The 24,704-nt window shown below is 40.1% G+C and overlaps 1 long non-coding RNA gene across 1 annotated transcript; it reads left to right on the plus strand.

The window, feature by feature from the left end:
• The first annotated feature begins 1,516 nt into the window (after nucleotides 1-1,516).
• On the plus strand, nucleotides 1,517-24,580 carry LOC147363527 (uncharacterized). Its single transcript, XR_015137240.1, has 2 exons — nucleotides 1,517-2,788; nucleotides 23,738-24,580. It is a non-coding gene; the product is annotated as an uncharacterized LOC147363527 (long non-coding RNA).
• The last annotated feature ends 124 nt before the right edge of the window (nucleotides 24,581-24,704 follow it).

Raw genomic sequence — 24,704 nt, forward strand, 5'->3', positions numbered from 1 at the left:
CTAGGCATGTGAGATCTTAGCTCCCCGACCAGGAATCAAGCCTGCACCCCGTGTCGGAAGGCGAAGCCTTAACCGCTGGACTGCCAGGGCAGTCCCCTGGAGTGAGCCCTTGAATAAGGGGAAAGGCGCAAACACAGGAGCAGTGGTGACGGGAAGGGAGGAACGGGGTAGTCTCAACTCACCTGTACGTCCCTGAATTCTCTTGCTGGTTTGTGAGCTCAATCAGTGGCCCCACTCGCCCCAGGCTTCTTGATTTCGCCTAAAGGCCAGTTAATACCTGACCTTGCACCTGCTTCTCATTTACTAGTGAAGAGCAAAAGCAATGGCTGTACTACAGAATCCAACAGTTAATGGCGCTCACCAAGATACAAAACCCTGGCTTGGAAAGTAGGCTCTACACGCAAAGGTCAGTTGCACAGGCCTCCACCCCTCCTTTTCCCCTTCTGGAAGCTGCAGAGGAAAATTCACAGAATGATCCAAATCCTGGTTCCCCTGTGCCCTGCCTTCCTGCCCCCACCACCCCCCACAAGCAGAACCGAGCCAGTTTGGCGAACGCTCTTTCTCATGTGGCCCCGTGTTCTCTTTCACCACAACCTTTCTCTCACCTTCGTCTCTTCTACCTCTCTGCCAAATGCGACTTAGGAAAATCACGCCCTATATGGGAATCGAAAAAGCTCCTAATTGTGGCTACACCCTGAAGAGAGGTACTTGGTCCTAAGGATGGAAAAAAAAAAAACCAGGCAAATTCAAAGTTAAGAAGTTAAAATTAGACACAGAAATGAAAAGGTCTTCTCCACCTAGGACTAACGCAGATAACAAGGCTGTTCCCGTAGGAAAGAATTCCATCTATTTCCTCATTCTTCTCTAGTGAAGCTTCTGTCCCACTGACAATGACAAACAAAATAAATACAATTTATCTTTTATGCTTGTCCTGGTACCTGACAGAACACCCGGCACTTTCTAGATTCTCCGTCAGTGCTTTTGCTTTGAGTAGATGGAGATTGTAAATTGATTTGATATACTATTTTTCTGTTTGCATGCTAAGTTGCTTTAGTCATGCCCGACTCTTTGCAAACCTACTGACTGTAGCCCACCAGGTTCCTCTGTCCATGGGATTCTCCAGGCAAGAACACTGGAGTGGGCTGCCATGTCCTTCTCCAGCAGGTCTTCCTGACCCAGGGATCGAACCTACATCTCTTACGTCTCCTGCATCGACAGGCGGGTTCTTTACCACTAGTGCCACCTGGAAAGCCCTGTTTGGGTTAATTATTAATATATTATTAATGTATTAATATAATTATCAACATAGTGCTGTATGGTATAATGTACTAATGTAAAACAAAATGTTACTAATTATATTTCATTGTAAATGCATTGGAGTAATAATGCACATTTATAATAAATTATAATTAAAGCAAAATAATTTAATGTAGTACATTCTAAATACATTGTAATGATTTCACTGTAAGCATATGATATTTTAGGTGCACATACCAATCACTCTTTATAACTTTGTTTTTTTTTTTATTTTATTTTTTTTCTTTTAAATTTTATTTTATTTTTAAACTTTACATAATTGTATTAGTTTTGCCAAATATCAAAATGAATCCGCCACAGGCATACATGTGTTCCCCATCCTGAACCCTCCTCCCTCCTCCCTCCCCTTTAGGAAAAATGGAAAGTCGATTCAGGGAACCAAGAACATTCTTAAAAAACATGCTTTTGAAACACTTCTGATTTATATATCATGCAATGGATGGTTACTATTTATATTTTAAATGTCTTTAAACTTTATCATGATTTTAGAATTTTCTGATTGTTTTAAATCTAGCTCCATAACCAAACCTTCATGGAATAAGCAATGAACCTAAAATATGATTGTTTCAGTTGACTGTGACTCCTTGCCAGGACTTCAGAAGGCCTTGTTTCCAGGTCTCTGACGTTGGCGGGGCCTTAAGAAACTACAATGTCTTTTAGTTTTATCCACTTCCATCAGTTCTATTTTTGCATCTCCATACTTAGCACACAGAGCTATCTTTATCACTCCAGCTGACTGGCATGAGAGTCCCCAGGGCATAGTAGCTATACAAGATTATTTAAGCATACTTCCTCCCCTTCAAATAAGACAATGCAGAATGCATAAAAGACATCAGAAATGGTCACAATGGTAGAAGTCTGTGTATGTGTGCATATGAGAACTGCTAAAGATTTCTTTCTTTGTACTGTTGTACACATTATTAATATCTATAATGATTTCTAGAAGTTTAAGCTGTGTAATGCCATCTGTTTGCATGCCTAAATTCACTTGGAAACATCATGATAAAATAAAGTTCCTTATAATCACATAATCCAGATTTCAAAGTCTGAGAGTTTTTTAAAACCTCTCACCCTTATTCTCAATTGAGGAATCCATAGTTACGCAGCATTCCAGCTGATGCAACAAGCAGTTGGATTGTTCTAAGAGCACAAAACTCAGAAACTGTCAATCCTTTGCTTGCTTTTCAGTTATTCAGTTTTAGCTGATACATGTAAGATTGGCCTAATGAGTGCATCAGAATGGAGAAGACCATGAGTCCTGAACAGATAGCGGAATCTCACAGTCCAAAATTCACATGCCATTTATGAAGCCATGGAAGCTCTGCTGTTGAGATTCGCACTGCCCACTACATACAGTAGCCACAGGGCACCTGAAGCCACTGAGCACATGAAATAAGGCCCATCTGAACCGAGAGTGGTGGCAAGCATGAAATACACCCTGGATTTCAAAGACTTAGTACCAAAGAAGAAGGTAAGATGTCTCGTTACTAATCTTTTATATTGATAGCAAGTCAAAATGATAATGTTTTGGATATAATGGGTTCAACAAACGAGATTCCTAAAATTAATTTTGACCTGACTATGTAAGTTCTTAATGTGGCCACTAGAAAATATAAACTGACACACGTGGCCCACACTTGTGGCTCACTTTATATTTCTAGTGGACAGTGTTTGGTCTAGAGGCTTCCTCATTAAGTCACATGGCCAATAATTGGCCTTTCAGACTGGAGTTCAGAGTTGCTGCAGAATTTTACTCCAAATCAGAGTAATCAGAGGAGAACAGTAAAGGAGTAAAGGTTAAAGCAGCTCCTTCGTGTTTAGTTTTTACATCCAAACATTTAATAATACCCAGCAGGACAGTTAAGCCATGTCTAGCTACAGGAGCCACTGGTTGAGAGAAATGTCACTGCGGTGTATGTAATACCTGCCTTACTTAAGCTCTTTCCCAGTTGATAACACATCCATTTTCATCTCAGTCGCTGTTAATCGTACTCATTTCACAGCACGGAAACAAGACAGTGAATCATGAATTCATTTGTTTTGACTTTTTGTTGTTTCCCTCACCATTGCTGCTAAAACAAAGACAAGCGATCTTTTCACAGAAAATAGAAACATGAATTTGATTTTCTAAATTTTACTGGAAAATAAAGCTTTTCAGACCCTGTGTATGGGCAACAGGGGGCTGGTTATTATTGTAGCAGTACTATAACCGGACACATGGTGCACACTGAGAAGTTCACACTGATCCTGAACATCAACATAGATAAAAAAATTCAGTCCCAAATCCCTGACGTGCAATTACCAGTTTACTGAATTTAAAACACATTGGGGGTTATTGCTGCCAGCAAAGAGTTGTGTAACTGCTACTAAAAACAATAGTGATTTCAGAAGTAGGTTGAAAACAAAACAATAATATCTTTATAATGTTCTGAAATTGTTGCACGAATAGAACTAAGACGGGCTTCATTGCATTTCCCAGTCTGATTTGCTGACCGTCTTGTCTGCCCATAATTGTTTTCTGCCATTCATTTCCTCCAATTGTCAATTATTGCTAAAACAATTATGAAAAAAAAAAACAAGTGTCTGTCTGTGTTTCCTGTTGCCAGTGAATACAGTGAAGTCATAGACCAGACTAGTGCATCATAATCTTTTCCATTACAATGAATTATGCTGTCACAAACAGGATACAGCTCCTTACTGGGCAGAGAAGCCTAAATGGGGCTGAATTAGCACAAACCTGATTGTCAGTCATGAAAGCAAGAAATTAGAGCATCGGGACTTAGTTCTCCACTGTTTCAAAACATATTGGTTTTCATACCTGATTATAAAAGTAGTGCGTGCTTATCCCAGAGAGAAAGCAGAAAATAAAAATCACCATTACCCCCACTGACCAGAGATTCTTACTGCTAACAGTTTAGTATATAGATTTTTAGTTCTTAATTCTTTTTCATATATACATTTGTAATTTGTAAGAAAATGGGATCATGCCACGAATATAACATTTTTGTCTTTTCTTTTTTCATATATACATTTACTACAAACAGTTACTGTTGCCATTAAATATTTTAATGTAATTTAATGGCTATTTGTAATTCCATATTGTGGACTATTATTTGTCAATTCCCTAACTTTGTATATTTTCCAAAACTTTTCTGTTTCAAGTAGACAAACTTTCTTTTACATACATTTTTGTCTCAATATATGAATATTTCCTTAGGATACATTCCTAAAAGATAGACTATATTTTAAGAGAAAATATATGGTGTATTTTTAAATAAACATTTAGAATAATAAGTCTAGGAAATTTTCTTAACAATCAAGGCACAATTGCGTATTAAAAATTTCATAACCAAACTTGATGGTGGCTCAGATGGTAAAGAATCTGCCTGCAATGCAGGAGACCCTGGTTGGATCCCCGGGTTGGGAAGATCCTCTGGAAAAGGGGATGGCGACCCACTCCAGTATTCTGGCCTGGAGAATGTCATGGACAGAGGAGCCCCGCAGGTTACAGTCAATGGAGTCTCAAAGAGTCAGACACGGCTGAGAGACTTTCAGCTTTTACTTTCCTAACAGGATAAATAAGTGAAATACCTTTAATGATTACCAAGTTTAATAAATCCAGAACGGGATACCCTTCAAGCCAGCCATCTGGAACCGTGTAAGTATACTCTATGAAGTCCATTTCCAGAATCTCTTAGCACAACTAGACTCCAAACCTTTTAGGAGCCCACAGATGTTTCTGCTGACTCTGACTTGGTTTCCTAAGGAACTAAGGTTCCCAGCGGAGAAGGCAATGACACCCCACCCCTACTCTTGCCTGGCAAATCCCACGGACGGAGGAGCCTTGTAGGCTGCAGTCCATGGGGTCGCAAAGAGTCGGACACGACTGAGCGACTTCACTTTCACTTTTCACTTTCATGCATTGGAGAAGGAAATGGCGACCCACTCCAGCGTTCTTGCCTGGAGAATCCCAGGGACGGGGGAGCCTGGTGGGCTGCCGTCTATGGGGTCGCACACAGTAGGACACGACTGAAGCGACTTAGCAGCAGTAGCAGCAGCACATTCCCAGACCGGAGCTAAGCGTTGTAACCTGGTTCTGCCACTAGAGGGCAGCCAGAGACAGGGAGAGGAGTTTAACACCCTTGGTCCTGTTTTCTCTTCATGGTAATTTTTATTTCACCAAATAACCGAGGAACAATCTAAAAACAAGGCGCTGAAGGGAAAAACAATTTGCGTAATAAATATACAAATAAATAAATGGGAAGTTTTCTGTGTATAAACTATTCCCTTTTCCTCAGAGAGATTAAAAGGTGCAGAATTCTGAGGGCTACCACAGTGAGGTACAAAGACCAGGCATCTAGTTGGTCCGTGTTGATGTGTGGCAGGGGCCACCACAGTGTTGTGAAATGACTGTCCTCCAATTAAAATAAATAAATTAATTAAAAAAATAAGATTTGGGTTACAGCATGAACAACTGTGCCTTTAGATCTTTGTAGACGGAGGAAGTGAATCCACCGAAGATACTCAACATTCTCCATGGGAATGAGCGGGAACATGGCTTTGGGCATATGGACACCTGGGTTCCATTTTCTGTCTCTAACAAGGCAATCATGGACAAGTCACTTAACCTCTCTGAGCCTCAGTGTTCTCATTTGTACAATGTGGCTGGCAGTGGAATCTGCTCATAGGTAGTTGTGAGCATTACATAGAGAATGGATATTAAAAAAAAAAAAAAAGCTTGGCATAAAGAAAATCTCCATCAGTGTTGGCTTTATCAATCTTTCCAGGCTTTACCTTTCTCCTAAGCTATTTCCCATTTCCAGTGTTTCTACCTGATTATCTATTTCTACCTGATTATCCCATCATTGCCTCAAATTTAATATGTCTGAGACCAAAATCCTTGCCTCCCTCACCAATTCCCTGACCTGCTGCTATCTCTGACTATTTCTCTGAATGGACTCTAAATTAAACATAATATCCTTTCTAACACTTCCTCTCCTCCCAGATCCATACCCAATTAGTTTACAAGACACGTGGATTTGTTCTCTAACGTGTCTTCATCTGACTGGTTTCTTTCTCTCTTTTGTCACCAACACCCAGACCTCGGTGAGCTGTTCTCTCTGCCCCAGCAGGTCCTGCCTTGAATGACCAGATCTTATTGATGTCATTTCCCATTTCAAAACCCTCAGTGTCTCCTCAGTGTCTTCAAATTAGATTCTAAATTCCTTAGTCTAGCGTTATTGTCCCACCGCAGTCTGACCTCAATCTCCTCCAGACACTTTTCATTTTTTCCATATGTGCATTGCTTCTGCTTCTATCAAGCTGCTTGACACAGAGTTCCCTGGTAGGGTGACCAGATTTGGAAATAAAAAACACAGGACTCCCAGTTAAATGTGAACCAGATCTACAACAAATATATTTTGTATATCTCAATCAACAGACCTCATGCACATACTCTTACTAGGAAAAGTATATGTCGTTTATCTGAAATTCACATTTCAGTGGGAATCCTGTATTTCATTTGGCAACCCAAGTACTCTTCTCTCCCTTCCCATGCACACGGTTCCATTCTTATCTTGGAGGCTTTTATCTCTAGCCATACCCATCAGATCTGCCCTTCAAGTCTGAGCTCAATTTCTTCCCTCCAAGAAGCCTGCCAGGATCAGAACTTGTAATCATCCACATCATTCATTTGGTTCCATATATAGGATGCCTTGTGTTCTGTATAATTCCAACTCTCCACGTTAATGTTGAGTTTATCAAAGGTAGAGATTATAAGTAGAAGAACTTAATAAATATGCTTTGGTGGTGTTACTGCTGATCTGTAATATAGGATGTGAAGGGATAAGAGTATAGGAGAAAAAGAACCTCCAGAGGTCACTCATCTGGATTTAAGGTGCTCATAGACCCATGAAAATCAATTTGCAGCTCCCCTTGCTCCCACAGCATCAGGCCAGGTGGGTATGGCTGCCTGGCGTGGGACGCTTCTCCCCATGTCCTCCTTCAATACATCCTACAAGTTGTGGATTACAAATTGTAGGTTTTGTGAAATCTACATTTCTTTAAACTGCACTCTACCTCTTCAGCAATCTGATGTCATTTATATTTCAATGAGTGTCAAGTGGCGGCTGTACTGTGTAACCTGTAAGCACATAGTAGTTGTAGGAGTTATGCTGGAAGCCAAGAAGTAAATGCTTTTAATTAATAGAGAAGCTAAAAAAGTTGCTTTTTTTTTTTCAAAATTAGCTAACTCTAGTAATATACTATGGGCTTCCCTTGTGGCTCAGCAGTAAAGAATCTGCCCGCAGTGCAGGAGATGCGAGTTCAATCCCCAGGTAGGGAAGATTCCCTGGAGAAGGAAATGGCAACCCGCTCCAGTATTCTTGTCCGGGAAATCCCAGGAACAGAGTTTTGTAGATTACAGTCCATGTGGTTGCAGTGGGACATGACTTAGTGAGTAAACAACAACAACAATAATGTACTATAATCTCAGGAACTTGAGAATACATCTAGAAAATTGTAAAACTATTAAGCGATTCTCAAGAAATCTATTTTAAATAACTGGCACTTCATGGATACATTTATAAGCATCTATGGGCATCCAGAAACTAATGACCAAAAACAGAACTTTTAAAATTGGAAAAGATACATATTCTTAGAATAAAATACATAGCTCATAGTTTTATTATTTAAGCCTTCAACAGTGTTTATAACAATTTTATTCTCATAATGTAAACATACGAATACAACAAATGAGAATGCTGTTTTGAAATTGCAAGAGGAAAAAGTTCAACATACACAGAGAAATCAGAATCACTGTAAGCAGTGTTTCTCTCACTAGACCCACATGGAATGGCAATTAATTAGGTTACCTTAGACTTTATTTTGCGGAAATAATAAAATGGATTCAGTACTGAATTCAGGACTTTGCAGAATTAGAGAGTCCTGGAAACAAGGGCTAAGAGTTTGTTCTGTTTCTTCAGACTCATCATATTTGTCCAGATTAATTTTATTTCCCTCTATTTTTTACTACCTAGCTTTAACTAAGAAATATTGCTCTTTCTACTCAAGGATATTATACTTTGCTATTTCCATGGAATGAATTATAATTTTCTAATCAGAAGAAAATAACCCTTAAATTCTTCCAGGAAGGAGAACAGGCAATAAAATCCACATCGAGACAGAACTCAGCCTTGGCCTCCTGCATTAGTCTCAATCTGGCTGGCTCAGCTCTTCTGGCTTCCAGTTTTGCTATCTTCTTAAGACAGATTCTAAACATACCAATCTCAAACGGGGATAAACCAAAATAACAGCAACACATTTCCTTCTGCTTTTCCTTTTCAATAAACCACCAGAACCTTATTCCTTTGTTTGACATCATAGAAACATTAATCAAGTTTTTCCAGGACACAAATGTGAATATAATCAGTGGGGGATGCAAATACAGTGGATCATCTAAACAAACGTACTTGTGTGATGGCAAAAAAATGTTAAAAGAGTTGGAATGTCCCTAGGAGCTTTCCAAGTTTTTGTGGGCGGCATCAGCTGCTCTTGGATATAATCCATTCCCTTTTGACCTTTCGACTTCCAAACCCAGGAACAATTTTTCAGGTCACTCAGAAAATATATGTTGAATGAATATTTTGAAATAATAATTTAAATGTAAGTAATTATTGTGAACAGTCTCTATCACTGGAGCTGTTAAGTGCTGGTTTGTTTTATGCTTCTAGAGGGTTTTCCTTAGTCTGAAAATTCATGTTTAGGAAAAGCTTTGCATTAAAAAATTCAATCTTCGCTGAATGTTATACAAAATTTAAATTTTAGTTAAAATAACTTTTCTAAAATAGACCACTTTTCTTGAGGGCCTCTCTGTTCAATGTATTCTAAAACCAGTATTGATTCAAAAATTGTTATGTGGAATATTAATAGGTACTTTGAAAAGGATAGAAAAACAGACAAATATCAAGAAATGATTTTTCAAAAATGACCTTCAGTGAAGTTATTTATACTATTTAATCCTCTGGTGACAAAGAAACCAAAGAAAACTTAGTGGAGACAAAACTATTTTAAAGAAACAACTATTTAAAAATATTATTGTTAAAAACTGAAGATGTCACAACTAAGGCTGAAAGAAATTTCCCCATTTCTTCAGCGATAAAAGCAAAGCTCATGAGCTCGTCAAGAGACTCTGCCCTCAAATTATACACACCATCCAGGGCTAATCTCCATAGCACCTGATATGTATGCAGACACAACAGCAGACTGTCTTGAAAAGAACGCTTACCTTAAATCGCAGGCACGGAATCATTTCCAGCTCATCCTCTCCGGTCTGCTTCACCAACCCCTCACCAGTTCCTCTTTCACGTGTCTAAACACCTAGAGATTTCTGTTCTCTCTTCTAAAATGCTGCCTTCATCTCCATTGCCCAAATCCAATGCAAACGTGGGGAGAGAAAAAAATTCTAATTTGCAAGCTGTTTATGCCTCACGACAACAGCGAAGCCGCTAAGCTTTGAGCTCAATGAATTAAAGGTTGTTTGGCTAAATGGCAGGCACACTTCCTCCTATTCTTTCTGGACTTAGTTTTCCTGCCTCCAGCAGTGCTTTTTCCTTTCCTGGGCTATAAATAGGCTGGTGGTAAGCGTCCAGAGGAAAGAAGAAGGCAGGAAATACATTTGATTTCACAAAGCAGTCTTGGGTGGGGGGGGGTGTGTGTGTGTGTTTCTTTCAAGTGAGCATCAATAAACAATTTAAGGAAAATTCAGCTTTGGTGCGTTGCACTGTAGTGAACATTTTCTTTGATTTCCTATAACCTCCGTTTAGCTGTCAGCTGTCATTTTCCATAAGCAGGGCTTGGGTTTGGAGATGTATTATTTTCTATACAGACCATAAAAAAATCTACATCTAAGCCTTCATTTTTCAAAAGATTGTCCGAAAAAAAAAAAAATCAAATTTCCTGGGGGAAAGGAGGAAAAGGGCAGACAAGGAGAGTTACCATAGTTGTTTCTTTATGTTCAAAAGGAGGTGACGCGGCACTTTTCGAAGCAAGATTCAACCAAAGGTGAACAAAAAAAGCAGATACTTTTGCTTGGATGCAAGTATGAAGTCGAATTTAAAAACCAATCAGCTTTTGCACAAAATTAATAGATTGCCCAGTCTTGCTACTCAAAGTTGTTTAACTTCTGCCACAATTTAATGCAACACAAAGTGAAATAAAGATTAGATGTCATTTTTTACATGTCAGATTGGCAGATCAAAATTTTGGATATTCGATACCATTGAAGTGTGGAGAAATAAGCATCTATATAATAGTAGATGGAAGTATAAACTGGCATAAACTATTAGATAGAGGGCAGTTCCCAGCTTCTTTCAAAATGTTAAGTGCACATACTCTAACAAGATATTAAACATGCTTGATTCTTCAAAGTGGGTGTGGAGATCTGGAAAGAAGGAACAGTTTAATTTCTGATATACATATTTTGTGCTTTTTTTTTAACGTTTATACTGTGTATACCATGCTTTAAAACTTATTAAGGGATAGAGTTTTTAAAACTGCTATTATTTAAATAATAGGTAGTAACATAGGATTCATATGATTCTATTATCTATCATTGGTCAATGATTATACACTTAACACCTCAACAAGCTTCTCTTTATATTGGTTTCCGCTGGTAACGCTTGGAGAAGCAGTGGCACTTTGTGATCAAAGTCTCTGTGGCTGGGCCCAGCAATCCGTGTTTTAACTCCAGATAATTCTCATGCTCACTAAAGGATAAGAAGCATCAGTCTACAGAATTATTTTGTTTATTAATATCCCACCCTCTTAAAAGAATTTGAGATTACAGCTTGGTGACTAGAGTTAATAATGTGCTGTGCTTAGTCACGCAGTCATGTCTGACTCTGTGACCTCATGGACTGTAGCCTGCCAGGCTCCTCTGTTCATGGAGATTCTCAGGCAAGAATACTGGAGTGGGTTGCCATGCCCTCCGCCAGGGGATCTTCCCAACCCAAAGACAGAATCCAGGTCTTCCGCATTGCAGGCAGATTCTTTACCTTCTGAGCCACCAGGGAAGCCCAAGAATACTAGAGTGGGTAGCCTATTCCTTCTTCGGGGGAACTTCCCATCCCAGGAATCAAACTGGGGTCTCCTGCATTGCAGGCAGATTCTTTAGCAACTGAGCTATCAGGGTTAATACCATATTGCATATGTGAAAGTTGCTAAGAGAGTAAATCTTTAAAGTCCTCATCACAAGAAGGAAAATTTTCTGTAATTATGAATGTTGGCAGATTGTTAACTAGACTGATTGTGGCGATTATTTCCCAATACACACAAATATCAAACCAGTATGTAGTATACCTGAAACTAATATAATGTTAAATATCAATTATACCTCAATTAAAATAAGACATGAATACAAATAAAAAGATTTGAGGCAAATGATTTTGTTTTATGGAAAAATAAGGGTAACTTTAAACACCATACCAGTGACCCCGATGAAGAATACCACAAGAGTTTTTACACATAAAGGTTAAAAAGTCAAATCGATTTCCCAATTAATTTCGAGGAGCTACCTGAAGCAGGGCAAAAGCAGTGGAAAGAGCAAACTGATGGTATTTAAGGGAGAGACAAAACCTCTGTCTCATTGTGGTTAGCCATAGTTAATATGGACGAATTCAAAGCAGACTTTACTAACATGGATGTTTGAAAATATGGATGTTAACAAAACAAAGAAAATATGACAAAAGTAAATGAAAAGCCTCTGAATGCAAACAAAATATTCCACTCCCTGTTTTTGCTTAGTGATTAGATTATGGTTTTCTAATGCAAAGCCCTATCCATGAGAAACAATAGGTTGAACAATGAGCTCAGCCAGAACTGATGAGGGAAAAGCAAGAGTATCTGCATCCCAGGCACAGATGGAGAGGAAAAGGTTTCTTTTAAAAAAAGAGAGAGAGAGAGAGAGAAAGGAGTGAATGACCTCGTTGAGGTAGCAGAAAGGAAGAAGGAAGTCCATGCTGGTCAGGATATGACAGCCGTAGTGTACTGAAGTGGCTGAAAGGTGCATGCGTTGACACTGGCAGGAACATGGCAAGCGGGGAATAAGTTTCTGGGAGCAAACCGTTCTCCATGTGAGAATGAACTCTTCTAAGGAGCTCCAAGTACACTCACCAGGCTTTCATTGGTTCACTGGAAACCTCCCTTCTCTTTTTGTGGGGAAATATTTTACTTCTCAAGAAGAACAGCTTCACAGAGCTCCCCAAATAGCCTGTCTATGGGAATGAAGCATTAAAACATTTATGGAAACAGAAAAGCTCTGTACTCTTAATCTAAAATTAGCAGTAGACTCTCTTAAAACAGGCATTAGGGGAGAAAGTCAAAGACCTCATGAGGAAAAGTAATATGCCAGTTTCTTCTGGTTTTGCCAGTGGAGGAAAATACATTTTTTTATTGCAGTCATCTACAAAGAATTTCAATGTATACATGTAAAGGAAACCCAAACAAAAGTCCTCAGGGAAGATGTGAAAAAAGCCTGCATATTATTTCTCAAATGACCCAATGCGTTGCATGGATCTGAGTCTCGATGCCTTGTAGGTATTTTCTAAAGTATTCTATCTTTGTTCACAAAGTACAGAAGTTCTAGGTGCTATCAAATTGCGGGGAACTGTGTTCCTTTGACTTGAATTGTTGTATTAAACTAATAAAAAATATATCAGAGCTGCTGGAATGAATAGTCCAAAGAACATAAGTAAAGGATGGGTTTATACATTTTAGCAGGAATATTGAAAAGATGGTGGAAAGTCAGGAAGGAGTTCTACATTATGAAAATAAAATATAAAAGTTAACAACTCTTTGAAGGAATTATAAGATTTAGGGGGATACACGTGAACCTTTTCCATTAACCTCTGTAAATTGTGTTCGTCAGCTGTTTATTTTTACTTAATCTAACAATGTTAAATTTACCTTGCAAAATTACAGTAATCCTGGCACAAATGAAACCATTCACAATATTTCCAAGCGGAAGTGCAGCTTTGGTTAAAAATTCATTGGGGAAATCTAAACCAGACTTCCCTCACTGAATTTGACTTTGCACTTGATTGGTCTTCTGTCAGTTCACCATACATCTAAGATGAAACAAGTCTAGTTTCCGCAGAAAGATGATTTTAAAATAAAGGATCTTGAACCTCTCCAGTAATGAATGCCTAGACTTTACAGTTTTGTCAAGGCTAAGATCTGATATCATAATAGCTAAAGGGAATTCTCATTGGTGGTGTGGTAAAAGTTTTTTCTGTTAATTTAAAATATGGACACTTTCATTTTATGGTTTCTGTCAGTTGTGTGTTTGTGAAGCTAATCACTGACGGAATCAGGATGAACAAAACCATCACTGGGAGGAACATATGCAGACAAGAATGCAGATCATTGAGGGCACAGTGCGCAGCACACTTCTGAAGACAGAAGGAGGTTATCATGGGATCCAAGAGATTTGGTGCCCAAATATCACATTTTCGTGCAACATTTGGAAAGAAGAAGGGAAGGAAGTAGGAGATAGAACATGGCAGTGAAATTGATTTATCCCTCCAAGGTACAATTTATTACTTTGGCAGACACTCTGGTCTAAGGAAGGTCAAGTGGTCGGTTGGTGGCTGATTTAATAGTTTATACAGGTTCCTTGCTTACACAATAGATTCGTCTGAATTCACAAGACAGTCAATGTTACTCCATAATTCCCTGAACCATATAATTATGCAAATAATGAAAAAAACTGCATTTATATTGATGTTGTCAAGGTAAACACAGTCACAAGTTTTAGAATCCTAACATAAATTGCAGGTGCAAATTCACCCCAATTAGATGAAGCAAGTTAAAATAACTGAGTCTTCTGGTTGTATACAGTTATGACCCATAGACTCTCCCTCACTGGCTCTGAAGAAGCAAGCTGCCACATTGTGAGTGCCTCTAGAGGGCACCACATGGCAAGGTAGTCTCCCGCCAACAAGCAGCTACAGAGGCCTTCAGTCTAAGAGCATGCAAAGGACTGGAGGCTGCCAACAACCAGAGCAACTGCAAACAGCCCCTTCCCCCAGAATCAAGCCTCAGATGAGACCAAAGCTTCCGCTGATAACTTGATTGGATCCTTGTAAGACTCTGAATCAGTGGACCGGGCTAAACCATACCTGACCAGGCAAACGATAGGAGATCTATTACCAAGATGGTTTACAGTCATGTGTGAGGTTATCACATACACATAACCATGTATATCATGTCATCTTTGCTGCATTCTATTAGTTCTGCCTTTACTCAGGGGAAGGGGATAAAAGGGTGTGAATCCCCAGAGGCCGAGGATCACGGGGGCTGCCCTAGTCTGTCTGCCACAATGGATACCCAACCTAGAAAGAAGAAGTAAGTAGACATAATACCAGGTGGATTTCCAAAGGATAGTGAGCACAGTATCATCCACAGACAGAACGGACGAAACAATTTCTTTTTCTTTTTCTTTGACTTCATTGTGGAGCATGGGCTGCCCTGGTGGTGGGCTCAGTAGTTGCAGTTCATGGGCATAGTTGCCACAGGGCATGTGGGATCTTAGTTCTTCAGCCAAGGATCAAACCTGCGTCCCCTGCATTGGAAGGTAGATTCTTAACCACTAGACCAGCAGGGATGGAGAAGGCAATGGCAACCCACTCCAGTACTCTTGCCTGGAAAATCCCACAGTGGAGGAGCCTGGTGGGCAGCCATCTATGGGGTCGCACAGAGTCGGACACGACTGAAGCGACTTAGCAGCAGCAGCAGCAGACCAGCAGGGAAGTCCTGACAAAACAATTTCTTAATTTTTCCTCCCTCAAAGCAGTGAGAAATACATTGCCTCAAGAGAGAAGCATGTTATCTCTCCACCATTATACACTATTCAGCAATTCAGTAACCTAATTAATTTCCTGCTCCATCTCTGCTGTTTGCTGTGTTAGTTGCTCAGTTGTATCTGACTTTTTGCAACACCATGAATTGTATCCTCTGTCCATGGAATTCTCCAGGCAAGAATACTGGAGTGGGTTGCCATTCGTTTCTCTGGGGAAGCTTCCCAACCCAGGGATCAAAGCCGGGTCTCCTGCATTGCAAGTATATTCTTTACCATCTGAGCCAGCAGAGAAGCCATGCTCCATCTCTGAGGTCCTTTCAGTTCTAAGCTTCTATGACTTTGGACCTGTCCTTTCAAGCCTCTTAAGACATTTTGGAATGCCACAAGTCCTGGTTGCATCCATACAAGGTGTTTGGTGACCATTGTGTTACTACTGTTGACTTACGGGGGAGAAAGAGCATACATAATAGATTAGTCCATTAGAAAAGTTAAAAGATAGATCAGTTGGGGTGTTACTCAGTTCAATTCAGTTCAGTCACTCAGTTGTGTCCGACTCTTTGCAACCCCATGAATCACAGGACACTAGTCCATCACCAACTCCCGAAGTTCACTCAAACTCACATCCATCAAGTCGGTGATGCCATCCAGCCATCTCATCGTCTGTCGTCCCCTTCTCCTCCTGCCCCCAATCCCTTCCAGCATCAGAGTCTTTTCCAATGAGTCAGCTCTTCGCATGAGGTGGCCAAAGTACTGAAGTTTCAGCTTTAGCATCATTCCTTCCAAAGAACACCCAGGGCTGATCTCCTTTAGAATGCACTGGTTTGATCTCCTTGCAGACCAAGGAACTCTCAAGAGTCTTCTCCAACACCACAGTTCAAAAGCATCAATTCTTCGGCGCTCAGCCTTCTTCACAGTCCAACTCTCACATCCATACATGACCACTGGAAAAACCATAGCCTTGACTAGATGGACCTTTGTTGGCAAAGTAATGTCTCTGCTTTTCAATATGCTATCTAGGTTGATCATAACTTTCCTTCCAAGGAGTAAGCGTCTTTTAATTTCATGGCTGCAGTCACCATCTGCAGTGATTTTGGAGCCCAAAAAGATAAAGTCTGACACTGTTTCCACTGTTTCCCCATTTATTTTCCATGAAGAGATGGGACCAGAAGCCATGATCTTCATTTTCTGAATGTTGAGCTTTAAGCCAACTTTTTCACTCTCCACTTCACTTTCATCAAGAGGCTTTTTAGTTCCTCTTCACTTTCTGCCGTAAGGGTGGTGTCATCTGCATATCTGAGGTTATTGATATTTCTCCCGGCAATCTTGATTCCAGCTTGTGCTTCTTCCAGCCCAGAGTTTCTCATGATGTACTCTGCATAGAAGTTAAATAAGCAGGGTGACAGTATACAGCCTTGAGGTACTCCTTTTTTCCTATTTGGAACCAGTCTTTTGTTCCATGTCCAGTTCTAACTGTTGCCTCCTGACCTGCATATAGGTTTCTCAAGAGGCAGGTCAGATGGTCTGGTATTCTCATCTCTTGAAGAATTTTCCACAGTTTATTGCGATCCACACAGTTAAAGGCTATCTGATCTAATTTTTGATTTTCCATTTGGATGTTTATATTTCTAAAGCATGATGTCATTCTAAAAACACATGAAGATAAAACTATCAGGCAATTCTCTTTGTACAGGCAAATTTGGGGCTAAAAGTGTGTTCTCTCTGGGGAACAACTACATTTCAAATTACATCCCAGTAATACTGAGTGAATGATGCACCTCATGCAAAGAGTTGACTCATTGGAAAAGACTCTGATGCTGGGAGGGATTGGGGGCAGGAGGAGAAGGGGACGACAGAGGATGAGATGGCTGGATGGCATCACCGACTGGATGGACGTGAGTCTGAGTGAACTCCGGGAGTTGGTGATGGACAAGGAGGCCTGGCGTGCTACAATTCATGGGGTCGCAAAGAGTCAGACACGACTGAGCGACTGAACTGAACTGAATACTGAGTGTATCAAAAAATTGCTTTGGCAATATAAATTCACAGACCTTAGTAGGGGTTAGAGGGATCCTTTATAGACGTTTATCTAACCACCCATCTAATGGGCAAAAATCCTCTAGAATATGAAGAAGAAATTATCTTATTAATTTCTAAGTGAAAAGACTACCATTGTACATACTTGTGATAGCATAAATGTAAATGGCTATTAAAAATAAAATTATGAATTTAATCTGAATGAGGCAACTCTGAATTGCTTTGCTTACTAGATAAATGAAACTTTTCCTTCAGCAAAACATTAAATTCTAAAACATACAGTATTAAAAAGTATCTTCACAGTTATTCTTGTGTGGACAGACTACACAATGAAATGAACATTATAAATGTTCTCTAATACTTCATTGAGAACGCATTGAAAGTTGTAAGTCAGGTTGAAACTAGGAATGCTTCATTTCCACCTAGAGGCTGAAGAGGGATAAAAAGTTCAAAAAAGGAAATGACTTTTTAGAGCTGTATGAGATCAGAGGCTCTGAGAGTCTGGATTTCAAAACACTAAACACTAAAACCACATTTTTGGAGACACCTTCACATTATAGCTCCTTATTATTATATATGGCTTGCTCAAATACATATTAATGCATAATTAATTCTGAAATAAGCCACATGCTCCAGATTGTATTTTATTTGGACAAGTCCAGCAAAATGCTTCTTTTTTTTTTAAACTGTATTTTTTCAACCACATGTAAGTCCCTACTGAGTACAAAGCTCTGAGCTTGAGCCCACAGAAGAAAAAAATTAAGCATTTGGCCTTTGCCTTAAAAGCAGCATACCTTCTAAAGCAGAATTTCTCAAACTGTGATACAGTGACAGCCTATTTCAACATAACATAGAGTTTATTTAACATGCAGATTTCTGGGCCTCAGAGGATTTCTAACTCTATAGGTCTAGAGTAAGCCATAGAATACACATATATAATAAGTCTGTAAATTTCAGAACCCATGATCCAGGGGTCAAAACATACATTTTTAACTAAAACGAGAGAGTGACCCAAAGGGTCAGGTTATATAATTACTGTGGGAATTCTGATTACAGTTGTAGTCAACATCAAGGTTCTGTATTGGAATACATGCTACAGCATAAAATTCCCCTAAAATCAGTTCTAATTTGTGCCTGAAGGTGAAAGTGTTAGTCACTCAGTCGTGTCTGACTCTTTGCCACGCTATGGACTGCAGCCTACCAGGCTCCTCTGTACACTGAATTCTTCAGGCAACATACTGGAGTGGGTTGCTGTTTCCTCCTCTGGGGGATCTTCCCCATCCAGGGATAGAACCCTGGTCTCCTGCATTGCAGGCAGGTTCTTTACCATCTGAGCCACCAGGGAAGCCCAATGTGTGCCTAATGGTAGCAAATTGAATTGGTATTTCCCAGAAAAAGTAAAGATGGAGAGACCATTTGTTTTTTTCTGGGTGATAAAAATATTTTCTTTTCTGCATTTTTTTATTGCAGTAAAAAACACCTAATATAAAATTTACAGACTTCACAATTTTTAAGTGTAAAGTTCAGAAGTGTTAAATATATTCACATTGTCGTGAAACAGATCTCCAGAAAATTTTTATCTTGTAAAACTGAAACCCTACACCCTTAAAACAACAACTCCCCCTTTCTGCTTTCCTTCAAGCCTTGGCAACCATCATGCTACTTTCTAAAATGAAGTCGCCATTCTTAAAACATGATCCCATGACGGTGTCAGGTTTGAGGAAAATACAGCAAGTAGAGTTGAATCCAAACACCAAAATCAGGAATGAGATTTTTCAAATGAGATCACAAAGCAGAAGGAAGGAGCAAAGCAAAGACAGATGGATGTAGAAGCAGAGGCATTTTTCAGAACTGAGTGGATACAGTTTGGCCTTCTGGCTATGGGTGTTGGTGCAAGAGACATGTGCTCTCTGAAGCCAGATACGAACTGGAAGTCACTGTCAGATACCAGATAATCCTCCTACATCTTTGGTGAACAAATGGGCTATGATGAAGGTAGCTGAGAAGAAGGTCAGAGGATGAAGACTAGGGATTATAAAGGATATTTGCCACTTCCAAAATTTGCTGCAGACTTGAGAGATGAGCAGATCTGTGATAAAACTTACCGGGATAGTTTACTAGGATTGGAGTGGTTGAGGCAGGCCCTGGAGCACTGTGGGTCTTGCTTTCTCGGCACAGGTGTCAGTAGAATTAAATGTCAAAGGCACTAGTCTAAATACAGAGCCATTAGCAGTTATAAAGGGCCATGGTTAATGGATTGAGCAGACCATGATAATCCAACAGGGTGGGGCTTCCCAGGTGGCGCTAGGGGTAAAAAACACACCTGCTGATGCAGCAGATGTAAGAAATGCCGGTTCGATCCCTGCAGTGAGAAGATCCCCTAGAGAAGGAAACAGCAACCCACTCCAGTATTCTTGCCTGGGAAATTCCACGAATAGAGGAGCCTGGTGGGCTACAGTCCATGGGATCACAAAGAGCTGGACATGGCTGAAGCGACTTAGCATGCATGCATTCAAGAGGGTTGGGAGATGCCCTGAGGGAAGTCAAGAACTTATATGCAGGTGTCCTCCAAGGCATTAAGGTAACCAATCTGGAGGACTAGACACCTCTTCTACTATGTATGCTGGGGTGGCTCTGAAACTCATCTGAGCCCTGCTCCGGGAAAGGAAGCATGGAAAAAGCAGAAAGATCCTACACTTTGAAGCCAGACACACCTGGCCTCAAATTCTACTTCTGCTTACCATCTGGAGGACCTTTAAACCAAATATCAATTTCCCTATCTATACTCAAATTCTAACAATAACTTCCTACTGGGCATGGACATGAGTCAAATGCCATATAACATGAAGATGCTCTCCTGGTGCAGAGGCGCATTTTTCTCCTCTCAGTGATGAAAGCCTCTTGCTAAAAATTGGGTGTGGTAAGGATCTTAAGGCTGAGAAGGAAAAAGAAAGTCTGGGAAGTATATGGAAGCCTGAGAGGTCTGTGACTTTGGCTAAAGGTTATTGGGCTCCCTAAACTATGGCCTGGACTTCATAGCAGAGTGGTAGCCCAAGTCATGGAAACAAAGGGTGTCTTAAGAAGGCCATTAAGCTCCCAGAACATTCATTAGCCTCCATACCCAAAGTCATTCCAAATGAGCATACCATCTAAGTAAAAATAGAATTCCTGGTATACAAAAGCAGTTAAATGACAGACTCCCTAGCTCCCCCTCCCAGCTCAATTGCTACTCCCAAATCATATATGAAAAATTTGATGCTATTAGGTGTCTCTGATTTTACTATGGCTTAAACCTGGAGGTGGGCACTGATTGTTCTGATCTGTGTGGGTGTTGGCTGGCCAGTCTCATTTTCCCAGTAACAGATGTGTGCTGCTCAGACCAGTACCCGTATGTAATGTGACATGCCCTTGAGCAATTCATGAACAGCTCTGTGCCCACCTGAATATTCATTGGAAGGATTGATGCCGAAGCTCCAATACTTTGGCCACCTGATGCAAGGAGCTGTCTCATTGGAAGAGACCCTGATGCTAGGAAAGATTGACAGCAAGAGGAGAAGGGGGTGACAGAGGATGCAATAGTTGGATGGCATCACTGACTCGATGGACATGAATTTGAGCAAACTCAGGGAGATAGTGAAGGACAGGGAAGCCTGGCATACTACAGTCCCTGGGGTCGCAGAGTCAGACAGGACTTAGTGACCGAACAACAATGTGCCCACCAGTAGGTGGCAGCAGAGAGCAGTGACCACAACCAGCTATTGGGGTCACAGTCGGCAGTTGGAGCTGTGCAGGCTGAATATGGAAGCTAACTCTTCTGGTAGCAATCCCCATTTGTCTACAGTTGGGGTTGGTGAATTCCAAAGGCAGCTTGCAAAACGATTCCTAATGTATGTTGTCTGTGGTCATAGAGTGAGACACACCTGAAAAAGAGGGCAGTTTTTGCCTGTTTCTTTCTGGCCCACCATGTCTACTGCAAGGACCAGAATTGCCTTGAGACAAAAGCTGTGAGAGCACATACTCAATGTGTCTTCGGAATTACTATCTGCACATTGCAGAGTACTAATCCTAGTGGCTATCTTAGCTCTAGACTGGTCCATTTCATGGAATCTTAACATCTCCACATGGGTATTCCTGAGCATCTCAAACTCATCATGTTAAGATTGGATTCCATTTCTTTTCCATTTATTTATTTTTTTCATAGGAAGTAGGTGAGAAGCACTAGCTTCCTTCAAAGCAGCTCCTGAAACCAGAAATCTGGTGTCATCCTAGAATTTTTCCCTTTTCCTCTGTCTTACTGGCTTCAAACTGCTTAGAGAATCTATGTGGAATATCAGTGAATTAAAGAAGCTTTGTTGCCTAATTGGAAAAAAAAAATTAGTAAAAGGCAAATCTGGGAAAGACTTTTATAATATTCAAATGTCTCTCTTAGAAGGGAATTGTGAGCAAACGGAGGGTGGAGATGGTGATTGGGAAGATGGAGAGAGAGTTCTGAAAACTGTAGCTCTGAACTGCAGGAGTTTGAGAACAAAAATTCGAAGAGTTGTTTGACTCCAGTTGCCTGATTTTGAAATGCAGAAGTCCTCTGACAGGAAACCCTGTGTAGAAAATACAGACTACACCATCCTGCCATTGTCAGCCCCAGGGGCTGAGCAACTGGAGCAGAAGGAAGTTGCTTTTTTTGGTATTGTTTTATTTTTGTCTTAAAGAAATATCCTTCTTAATACACATATGAAAATCTTGAAAGCTTACAAGAGATGGCAACCATACTAGATGATAGAATCAGAATCTCAAAAGATCGTGATAGGCTAAAGTAAAAGGACAAATGACAGGAAGTGGAATGAGTAGGCACAAAGGTAAAATTCTACATCGATGTTAAAAAACCCAGTTGCACATGTTCAGAAAGGGGAGACATGGCTTAACAGGAGCCCGTAGTTTTCAAACTTGCTGTTGATGTTATGTTAGTCAGGGTATGCTAATGACTATAATTTTAATTCCCAGGACTCAGTGGTTCTAAGATATCCTATGGAGGAAAAAGTGGCAAAGGGATGATAGTCCTGGTTCAGTCAATTGATTGCTTCTAGCAGGTTTCCAGACATTCCAATAATGTCTGCCCAGTAAGGGGAGTTTCAGCTAATATCTCCTTTTAACTAAGTTAACCCTCATATTGGAAAAATGGCTTTAAAAATATTTCTTCAAAAAAGAAACAGGCAATAGAAAGATAACAACAAAATGAACTTAAAGAAAATGGCAGAGCGAACCTTTCTACTTTTAGTACAAATCAGCTGCATTATGGCTTAAAAAAAAAAAAAAAAGTAACGTTTGTAATTAGAATAGTCCCATGGCTCAGGGGTAAAGAATCAGTGCAGGAGACACGGGTTCAATCCCTGGGTCAAGAAGTTCTCCTAGAGGAGGGTATAGCAACCCACTCCAGTATTCTTGCCTGGAAAATCCCATGGACAGAGGAGCCTGGTGGGCTACAGTTCAAAGGGTTGGACAGCAAAGAGATGGACATGACTGAGTGACTGAGCAGATATAAGAAGGAATCCCTCCAAATCTAAAGTTTTCAAGAAAACCACTTGAAATATGGATATACACCCACTTATATTAATGGACTTCTCCATTAATGGTAGTTGGTTAGCATATTATGTCCTGAGATATTAACTAGTAATACTATGAATTCCAGTGATTAGCCATTTAAAAGCTAAGCATTCAGAACAGGAAGACAAACTTCAGTTTTTCAGAGATACTTAAAGTTTTACGGAACAAACCTGGTTCTTGACAAATCTCATGAAACCTACTAATAATTGCTTAGAAGCCTTTCTTGAGGTCTTTCAATATACAATTAACGAACAAAAGTCACAAATCATCGGCATCTCTAGTTCTTCTTGCCACAGTAAAAACTGTTTGAAATAATTATAAAACAAAAGACCAACAAACTCAAAAGCATTTCTTTGTCAGCACATTTTTAGGGAAGTCACAGAAACATTGCCGAACATACGAAGAAACAAATATTAGAACAGATTGGCCATGCATTTGGGTGATAGTACAAATGTTTGTAACATGTCTCCACTTATGGTGCTTGTTAGATTCTATTTCAATAGTTACATTGCCAAAGAACTTCTTTTTTTGGTGAGGCACTTAAAATATAGTACTGAAAAATCCTATCGCTATCCTAGTGATAAATTATTTCATAAATAAAAAAAAAGATTTTACGGGAAACCAACTGAAGTGTAGCCACTGAATTCAGAAGAATGAAAGGTATTCCTGCCGAGGAATAAAATAAGGATTTTAGGAAACCTTGACAAGGATGTTCATCTCTGTGGTGTTCATCCCTTAGGGAGCTAAGGTAGTGAAGAAATTGAGGCTAGAAGTGCCCATGATACTACTTGATGCCACTGATGTGATTAGTTTGCTTGAAAACCTTTAAACAGTAGAACTTTACAAGATTGTGAGGAGAGAGGCAGTCTATTGAGATTGAAAATCCATTTTCTTCTCCTGCCTGATAACACTTCCTTCTCTTCCCTTCTACAGGCATGTTTCCCAAGAACATTGCCCAGTTCAATTCCCGTGTGATGGGTCTGCTTCCTGGGAAACTTAACCTGCAGTAGTGGCAGGGGTGGTCCAAGAAAATAGATGCTCATGAGGGATTCTGAAGTTGCCAGCCATCTCGAAGTGAGGACCCTGATCATCAGAAGGAGGAGGGCTGCTCTACATAATGCAACAGAGAAGAAGGTGATGGTACTGTTGATCCATAAGCGGTGCCTCTTGACATTCCTTTGTTCATCTTGATGATAAATGGATAAGCACAGCAGTCATACATCAGAAAGGTGTGGAGATCAGGAGCACAGAGGCCTCAAAACTGAAGATCTGAGTCATGCCAACAGGGAAACCATCTACTCAGCAAAGGCAGTGGCTGAGAACGAGGCAATCTAGAATGGGTAGTATGTGATGAATATGAGTTGTGGTCCCAAGTGCTTGGGCTCCAATTGCTTATAGCCAGGGCTATAATTTATCCCTAACTGTCTGTCTATTTCCCCTAGGAAAAGAGATACAATAGAATCTTGGAAGAACTCTTCTCAGAATTTATATGAAGTGGATCTGAGTAGTGCAAATGGTGAGCCATAGTGAAAGATCTGATCTGCCACTCTGTCCACTAAAGACTGAAGTACATTCCTCCAGCTACTGATGGCACCATTGGTTGACAGTCATCAGAAATTATCATAAGCTGGAGAGTTCTGCCTTGCACAAATTTCCATGCTTCTTTCCTCAGGGCAGCTCAAATCTGATAACTGATCAATGTATAGTATAAAGACCCAAATCCCTCACCTTATCCCAGGAGAACATTAAAGGGCATCAAGCTTCAGGATCCCTAAAGGCTTGGCCTAGTCTTTGCTGAGATTACATCACAGTGCAAGTTCTTCCCATGTCCAATTCTGTTTCCTTCTCTTCCTTTCCATGATGTCCATCCTGAGAGTGAAATTCACTCAGTCGTGTCTGA

This window comes from Bos grunniens, chromosome 11 (genome assembly GCF_055505025.1).
Source record: "Bos grunniens cultivar Pamir isolate PY7600 chromosome 11, Bosgru_T2T1.0, whole genome shotgun sequence".
Taxonomy (NCBI): Eukaryota; Metazoa; Chordata; class Mammalia; order Artiodactyla; family Bovidae; genus Bos; species Bos grunniens.